The sequence below is a fragment of the Takifugu rubripes genome, chromosome 14 (genome assembly GCF_901000725.2).
Source record: "Takifugu rubripes chromosome 14, fTakRub1.2, whole genome shotgun sequence".
NCBI classification, from domain to species: Eukaryota; Metazoa; Chordata; class Actinopteri; order Tetraodontiformes; family Tetraodontidae; genus Takifugu; species Takifugu rubripes.
In genome coordinates this window covers 15104228-15111727 of record NC_042298.1, presented here as the reverse complement: position 1 = coordinate 15111727, position 7500 = coordinate 15104228, and the positions used below count along the sequence as shown (strand labels likewise).

The 7500-nt window shown below is 58.3% G+C and overlaps 1 pseudogene; it reads left to right on the top strand.

Moving 5' to 3' along the window:
• The window catches only part of LOC101070098 (protocadherin-1-like), a 15003-nt pseudogene extending 7707 nt beyond the window's left edge, over positions 1-7296 (top strand).
• The last annotated feature ends 204 nt before the right edge of the window (positions 7297-7500 follow it).

Sequence of the window (7500 nt, the reverse complement as noted above, 5' to 3'; positions counted from 1 at the left end):
CGCGGAGGGTCCCCGTCTTCCTGGCGGTCGTCCTGCTGGCGTCCTGCGGCGCCTCCCCCACCGACATCCTCTACCGCGTCCCCGAGGAGCAGCCGCCCAACACGCTGATCGGCAGCCTGGCGGCGGACCAGGGCCTGCCCGACTCGGGGCCACCTGTACAAGCTGGAGGTGGGCTCGCCGTACCTGCGGGTGGACGGGAAGACGGGCGACATCTACACCACGGAGATCCCCGTGGACCGCGAGACGCTGCGGGACTGTCGCCACCTCTTCGAGAACGACAAGTGCTTCCTGGAGTTCGAGGTGTCCATCACCGACATGGTGAAGGGTCTGGGCTCGGGGCCGCGGCTCATCGAGGGCCGCATCGAGGTCCTGGACATCAACGACAACACGCCGCAGTTCTCCTCGCCCATCCTCACGCTCTCCATCCCGGAGAACACGCACATCGGCGCCCTCTTCTCCATCCCCATGGCCACCGACCGGGACGCCGGCGCCAACGGCGTGGCCGAGTACACGCTGACCTCCGGGCCGGACGCCGACCAGCTGTTCGCCCTGCAGGTGGCCCTGGACTCCGAGGAGAAACTCCCCCAGCTGGTCGTCATGGGCAACCTGGATCGCGAGAAGAAGGACTCGTACGACCTGAACATCCGGGTGGTGGATGGCGGGAAGCCGGCGAGGGCGAGCAGCGCTCTGCTGAGGGTCACCGTCACCGACCAGAACGACAACCAGCCCAAGTTTGAAAGGAGCCACTACGAGGCGGACCTGCCCGAGAACAGCCCCCAGGGTCACTCCGTGCTGCAGGTCAGTGGGGGGGGGGGGGCATTTCTTCGGGCTCTGTGGTTCAGACTGTAGTTTTCTTTGGGAATTCCGAAGGGAAGTGATGGGAATGTTGGCTGAACGCGCCAGGATGATGACAGGAACAAGTTTCACACAGCTTTGCTTGACTTCCTGTCTGAAGCTGAATTAATCCCAAGGTTGATGCCCCCCTCCATCCTCCTCGTCCCCCTCTGTCCCCTCCTTCCCCCTCCGTCCCCTTCATCCCCCTCCGTCCCCTCCGCCCCCTCTGTCCTCCCTTCGTCCCCCTCCTGTCCCCCCCTGTCCCCTCCGTCCCCCCCCCTCATCCCCCTCCGTCCCGCTCCGCCCCCCTCTGTCCCCTCCGTCTCCCTCTGCCCCCCCCGTCCCCCTCTGTCCCCCCCCCTCATCCCCCTCCGTCCCGCTCCACCCTCCTCCGTCCCCCTCCGTCCACCTCCGTCCCCTCCGTCCCACTCTGTCCCCTCCGTCCCACTCTGTCCCCTCCTTCCCCTCCGTCCTATCCGTCCACCTCCGTCCCCTCCGCCCCCTCTGTCCCGCTCCGTCCCCCTCCGTCCCCTCCGCCCCCTCTGTCCTCCCTTCGTCCCCCTCTGTCCTCCCTTCGTCCCTCTGTCCTCCCTTCGTCCCCCTCCGTCCCCTTCGTCCCACTCTGCCCCCTCCGTCCCCCTCTGTCCCCTCCGTCCCCCCCCCGCTCCTCCTCTTTTCCTCACCCATCTCAGAGGAACCTCTGACCCAGTCGGCGATAACGCCGTGACCTGGTGGCGTGTCGCCCGCTCCCGCTCCGCTGCTCCGGGTCCTGGCAGCCTGGAGGTCACGTATCAACCACCGACTCCGTTTCAACCCCCGACGTCCCAGAAAGCCGGCGTTCCGCCTGGTGAACGTGCGGCTTCCTGGCTGTGACTGCAGCCTGACCGGCTGTAATCCGGCCTGTCCTGAGATTATCCACGGGGCTTATTGCTATTATTGCTCTGGATGCGGCTCGTTGCGTCTCGGAGCGCCGAGGAATTCATTTCACTTAACGCGCCTTTCAGGAGCGGCGCTTCTGAGGCGGCTGCGATGGTTCTGACCCGCCTAACTCTCACCGACTCGCTCTGTAAAGGAGCGGAACGGCCACTTTAGCATATTTTAACCTGCTTCTTTAGCATTAGCATCCCCCCTCACGCTCTACCATCCCTGACAGCAGCGCCGGGATTATTCCAGTTTGATCCAAACCTGTTGAATCCAGAGGGGACGTTGTTTCCGTTCAAATGTCGCTCGCCCTGATTGGTCCACTCGTGTCTGCGACGTCATCCTGGTAATGATTAACCACCGTCACATTCGGCCGGTTAATTATCGTAACACTGGTCGCTGGATTGTGGGGACGTGAAATCTGGTTCCTCCTCTCATCAATAACAACCAGATGTTTGTTTGACGATGTTTCTCCTTTAATTAGAGGATCCTGGGAAGGCAGCAGGTGTGGGAACCAGCCGGCCTGGCTGGTTAATGCTTAACTAGCACGAGCTGTTTTCCCTGGAACACGGTGGCCTTTGGAGGGCGGCGGCTCTGCGCTCCAGAACCGCTCGATAAACGCGGTCAATGATTCACCGCCGTTGGGTGGCGTCCAATGGGACGCCGGATCAATGGGCCGGCAGGAATCAGCACTTCGCCCGGGTGTTTCCTTTAACCTGTCGGGGGGGGGGGGGATGGCCCAGCGGGTCACTGACCGGTGAACCGTAGCAACTGACCGCTAAACCGTAGCAACTGCAGGTTTATCCTCCACTGACCCGTTCCCGTAGATTACACTTAAAACCGGAACAACGGTCTCTGGGATGCTGCTCGTTTCATGAGGACGGTGGATTTTGGGACGTCCCTGGACCGATCCGGTGGTGCCAGGAACTATTTTCCTTCCGGCCGGTGCCCCCCGCCGACGTTAAAGACCAGAGTTGCATCACTTCCAGGATAAAACCTTCCGAAGGAGCCTGTGGATGACGTCCACCATGACCCACATTCCTTTAACAGCAGCTTCGCGAGATGCAATTAAAAAGTAATCCGTGTTCCGTGGAAGCTCCCGCTAACGAGAACATCCTCTTGATATTCTGCTGACGGACAGCGCCTCCTAATTGACTAATTACCTCTATTTGCTTTGGGTTCGGGGTGCGTGGCGCCAAATTGTGGCCGGTGTTGGTGTCCTCCGCCGTCTCCTAATGGGCCCGGAGGAGCTGAGGCTTTTCTGCTAATGAGAGGAACATTAACATTCACTCTTCTGCCAATTAGACGTCAATGACCCGCCGCAGAGCCTTCAGACGCCGCTGTGGTGGCGAGCGCGCTCCGCTTTGATCGCCCGTTGCGTTCCGGCGGTTCCTCCCGCCGCCACGACAACACGAAGGGGTTTGTAGTTTTCCATCTGTGACGCTGGGAGACCCAGAAGGGCAGCGGGGCTCCAGCAGAACCCGTCTGAACGGTCTCAGCATCCGTGTGTCCAGGCATCAGGTGTTTAAAGCTCCGCCCCCATTTTATTATCGTCCTGGTCTACAAGTCCCCCATTAGGACAGGAGTTAATGAAGGTTGACTTCCTGTCTGAAGCTGAATTAATGTCCCCTTCGTCCCCCTCCTCCCCCCCATCCGGCCCCCTCCGTCCCCCTTCGTCCCCTCCGTCCCCTTCCATCCCCCTCCGTCCCCCTTCCATCCCCCTCCGCCCCCCTCCGTCCCCCTTCCGTCCCCTTCGTCCCCCTTCGTCCCCCTCCACCCCCTTCGTCCCCCTCCATCCCCCTTCCGGCCCCCTTCCGTCCCCCTTCCGTCCCCTTCGTCCCCCTCCGCCCCCTTCGTCCCCCTTCCGTCCCCTTCGTCCCCCTCCGTCCCCCTCCACCCCCTCCGTCCCCCTCCGGCCCCCTTCCGGCCCCCCTTCGTCCCCCTTCGTCCCCCTCCGTCCCCCTCCGTCCCCCTTCCGTCCCCTTCGTCCCCCTTCGTCCCCCTCCGTCCCCCTTCCGTCCCCTTCGTCCCCCTTCGTCCCCCTCCACCCCCTTCCGTCCCCTTCGTCCCCCTCCGTCCCCCTTCCGGCCCCCTCCGTCCCCCTTCCGGCCCCCCTCCGTCCCCCTTCGTCCCCCTCCGTCCCCCTTCCGTCCCCCTTCCGTCCCCCTCCGTCCCCCTTCCGTCCCCCTTCCGGCCCCCCTCCGTCCCCCTCCGTCCCTCTTCCGGCGTCTGAAGGCTGTGTAGAAGAACAAAGATCTCAAAGGTTGTTGTCTCCTCCCGCAGGTCCGAGCCAACGACGCAGACACGGGGATCAACGGCGAAATCGACTACAGTCTTCATCAGGCCTCCGATACCGTTCAGAGGCTCCTGCGCATCGATCGCTCTACGGGCATCATCTACGTCAAAGGCCAGGTGGATCGAGAGGAAGAGAACTTCCTCAAGTTCTTCGTGGTGGCCAGAGATCGTGGACCAAGCTCGAAGAGCTCCAAGGTCTTGGTGACCATCAATGTAAAGGACCAGAACGACAACTCGCCAACCATCGAGATCCGGGGTATCGGCTTAGTCATGCACCATGAAGGCGTGGCCAACATCTCCGAGGACATGCCATTGGCACGCCGGTGGCCCTGGTCCAGGTATCGGACCGGGACGAGGGGAAAATGCCATCGTGACGTGTGTGGTGGCCGGAGACGTTCCCTTTCAACTCCGACCTGCCAGCGAGTCTTTAAATGACCGGAAGAAGAAGTACTTCCTGCAAACAACGACTTTGCTGGATTACGAGCGGATAAAGACTTACCGGATCGAGATCGTTGCCGTCGATTCTGGCAACCCGGCCCTGTCCAGCACCAACTCCCTCAAGGTCCAGGTCACAGACGTGAACGACAACATTCCGAGTTTTTCCCCCACGGTTCTTTGGGTGGACTTTGCCGAGGGGAACTACCCGGGCGACAAGGTGCTGGACGTGATAGCGACCGATGCCGACAGTGGCTCCAACGCCGAGCTGTCCTACAGCATCGTTGAGCCCGCTGCCATCGAGCTGTTTGAGATCGATGCGAACACCGGAGAGGTCCACGTGAAGACCTCGCTGAATCGGGAAAGAAGGAGCACTACAAGTTCCAGCGTGGGCCGCAGCAGATAAAGGAGTTCCGAGTAAACCGGAACGAGCAACGGTGGAGGTCATGTCCTCGACCGCAACGACAACGACCCCAAGTTCATGTTGGACTACTACAGCTCTTCCGTCATCGAGAACATGGCTCCTCTCAACCCCGTCGGCGTGGTGACGTTACCGACACGACAAGGTGAGAACGCACAAGTGACGCTGTTCGTGGAACCAGACAACGGAAAGTTCGTCATCCAGAACGGAACGGGAACCATCCTGTCCAGCATCTCTTTTGACCGCGAGAAGGAGAGCACCTACAACCGTCCGCCTGAAGGCCCGTGGACGCGGCGACCCACCACGGACCTCCTACGTGGGCGTGACCATCAACGTACTGGACGAAAACGATAACGCGCCGTATGTCACCAAGCCGTCCAACTCCTCCTTCACGCACCTGCTACCCGGCAACCCTCCCAGACACCACCCGGTGGCGGTGGTAGAGGCCGAAGACAAAATCGACTCTGACTCAACGCGGAGCTGGTCTACACGATCACAGGCGGAAACCCGTACGGCCTCTTCCACATTTTGCCCAGCAGTGGGGAAATCATCTGGCGCAGAAGTTCGCCGGCAAGCCACAACGGCCTCCATCGCCTGGTGGTGAAGGTCAGCGGACAGTGGGAAACCTCCTCGCCACACACCACCGCCCTGGTCCACGGGTTTGTGAACGAAACAAAGTATAACGTGTCCCTGATTGAGGCTCTGGTCGGACACAGCCTCTCTACACCCCACTGGACAGGGACATCGCCGGGGACCCCAACTACGCCCTCAACCAACAGAGCAACATCCTCTACGGCAGCCTGGCCGGGATCGCCGGCGTGATCCTGGTCATCCGTGGCCGTGATGATCTTTAGACATCGGCTGCAGAAGGACGCGAAAAGCGGCTACCAGGCCGCAAGAAGGAGAGCAAGGACCTGTACGCCCCCAAGCAGGCCCCAAAACGGGAAGGGCAAAAGAGCAAGAAGAGCAAAGTGCCCAAACCGCCAAGCCGCTGGAGGAGGACGAGGACGCCAGCCTGCAGAAAGGCCACAAGTTCAACCTCATCAACGAGAACATCAACGAACAGCCCCAGGATCCACCTGACCCTCAACTACCCCCCGGGGAGCCCCGACTTGGGCCGCCACTACCGCTCCAACTCCCCGCTGCCGTCCATCCAGCTGCAGCCTCAGTCGCCTTCGGCCTCCAAGAAGCACCAGGCCGTGCAGGACTCTCTCCCGCCACAACACATTACGTGGGGACGGGGGACAACAACTCCACCGGCTCCGACCAATATTCGGATTTACAGCTACAAGGCCAACCCGCCCCAAATACAGCAGCAAACAGGTAGGCGACTACGCTAACATGTACCACAGGGACATTTATTGGACCAACCGGGTGTGGTAGTCACCGGGACTTGTTTGGCACTGCCCCCCCCCCCACGGCACAGTTCCAAACGGGCCATTTTTCTCTTTTTTTACACTTTGTTTTTTATGTTCACCATTTGTCTGTTTTCTCACCCCCACAGCATGAACAGTCACCCGGGGGGGGGCACAAACGTGGGTTTTTTAATGATTAACCTCCTCCAGGGTCTCGGAACCATTTGGTTTGTGTTGTTTGTCTTTGTCGCTCGGCCAGACTCACAAAACCGACGTTAGCGACGGAAACTGAAGTGTAAAACTATCAGAACCTCATCACGTTTTGTCTTTAATTTAATCTCCTGTCTTTGATTTTCTTTTTTTATTTATGTTTTGATTCTTTTGGATTTTCCTGTCTTCCAAAGCTAACGCCACGTTAGCTTAGCAAATGTACTTTATTTTGGTTTTCCAAAAGTTGTTGATATCGAAATATTTCCCGAATCTTCCGATAAAATCCGAAACATGAAGGCAAATGTTCAGGCTGTGACGAGCCCACAGGCGGATGGCGGGTCACCTTTTACCCAGAGTGCCTTGCATTTCCTCTTTGATGTGGACAAAAAAGCAGGGGGTGGAGTCATCTGGTGGGGGAGGGGCTTCCGTTTTGATCATTTTGATGAATTTAAAGCGTCACGAACACTGTGAAGACAATCGCTCGGAGGAGTCGCGGCGACGCTCCGACTGTACGACGCGTCGAAGGTTTCGTTTTCTTTCATCTGCTTTTTCTGTGCGTCTGAATACCAAAGATGTTCACACACACACACACACACACACACCACCATCACCATCATCCCTCAGTTCCCACTGGCTTTGGCAGTCAGTTAGCACGTTTAGCCGTTAGCGCTGCAGATCACTCGCACGAACGTTGTGTCACATTTTCTGCTTGTGGATTTATTTGTACAGCATTTGTGTGTTTCCTTTTTGTTGAGTGTGTTTTTTTTGTTGACGCCTTTAAAGCAGACTTTTATTCCAATAAAGGTGTTTTTGCTTTAGCGTGAACGTGGCGTTCGTGCATCACTCGTCTCGTCTTCATCGCCTTTCATCACTAATTAGCTGAGATTAATCATGTTTTCTGAAAAATGCCTTTTTTAATCAATCAAAACTTTTGAAATTCAGCGGTTAAAAACTATAATCAAGTTTAAATAGGGTGAATTATTAGGATGAAATTAGGAAATTACTGAGAGAAATAGGAATTATTGATTA